We start from the raw sequence: 1,738 nt of genomic DNA, 5'->3' as shown, positions 1-1,738 counted from the left end.
TTTTTTGATATGTATATTTTCTAAATTGTATAATAATATCACTGCATTTAATAAATTATGATGAATTTTTGATTAATTAGCTTTTAAATACGTTATTATATACCACGTAATACAACGTACTAATAAGATGAATTATCGGTTGATTAGCTTATATTATTATAACTTCAACAGTATACCCTTGGTATACATTAACACGAGTAGTATATTTTCTCAATGGTACGAATCAACGTATTAGTCAAAATACTTGAATATATAGATCAGTTAGCTAGCTTTTGATTACTACGTACATCAATCTATGATATATACGTATATACATATATTCGATTGACTATCTTCTTCGAAATACATTACTAATGCAACATATTTCATATATACTCACATGAATTATCAATTAGTTTATCTTACATTATTATAAAATAAAATAAAATATTATTACCTCAATCGATTGATCGTATGATATTAGTCTATCTAATATATAATTGGATACATTAGTTATCTTTAGACTATGTACTTCATACATCAATACATGATACACACATACACACACACATATATATCGACTATCAGGTTCTACATACGTAGCATCACATACACAAGCTATATTACCCTGTAATGCAATGTATTTCATACATGCTTTGATAAGTTATCGATTAATTAATTTGATTAACTTACATAACTTCAACGTATTAAAGTATATTATTACTTCGATTGTTTTAAAACAAATTATTCAATATATACTTGGATACACCAAGTTGCAATACACGACACACACACACACACACACATATATATAAATACACTTACTATCGACTATCAGGTTCTAATTAAATCTGTAGTATATACAGCACGTATACATTAGTATATAATTACCCCATACATAACCTATTTATATACTCTGATTAATTAATAGTATTATATTATTATAACTTCAATAGTATATTATTAATTAATACCTCGATCATATGATATTAACATACTATTCAATACGTTTAGATAGATTCACCTAGCTTTTGACTACACCCTTCATCGATCAGTGTATATATAATTAGAGGTGTACATAGGTCGGGTTGGTTTGATTTTCTATTAAAAAAATAAACAAACCAACTATGTTGGTTTATTAAAACTATAAACTAAACCAAACCAACATAAAATCGGTTTTTTCGGTTTAGGTTTTAGTCGGTTCTTTCGTTTTTTCACGGGTTTTTTTTTATAACCTTTATTTCTTACAATTATATTGTGATTGAAGTTTAGATCAAGTATGTTTTCATTCATGTGCAAATGAAAACCACAATTATGAAAAATTGAGGAGCGAAAAACTCTCTTGAAACTAAAAAATAAAATGAAGAGTGAAAAAAAATTTAGGTTTTAAGTTTATATTGGATTTTGAATCATTTTATTAGCAATTAATGGATAAATATTACAACTTAAAGGCCCAAATATGAATATATATATATATATATATACACACACACATCTACTTTCTAAATATTGAAAATTAATAAAACTAATTGAAAAAGTAGATTATAATTAATATTTTATGTATAAAAAGTTAAATTATATACATGCATATATATATATATATATATATACATACACATACATATATACACATATATATATATATATATATATATATATATATATATATATATTTATAAAGATATATATTATGTCGGTTTGATTTTTTTTGGTTAACACCAAACCAAACCAAGAATGGTCGGATTTTTTTTTCAAACGC

This window comes from Capsicum annuum, chromosome 3 (assembly GCF_002878395.1).
Source record: "Capsicum annuum cultivar UCD-10X-F1 chromosome 3, UCD10Xv1.1, whole genome shotgun sequence".
NCBI classification, from domain to species: Eukaryota; Viridiplantae; Streptophyta; class Magnoliopsida; order Solanales; family Solanaceae; genus Capsicum; species Capsicum annuum.
The sequence above is the reverse complement of the archived record's forward strand: the minus strand, read 5'-3'. Positions refer to the sequence as shown.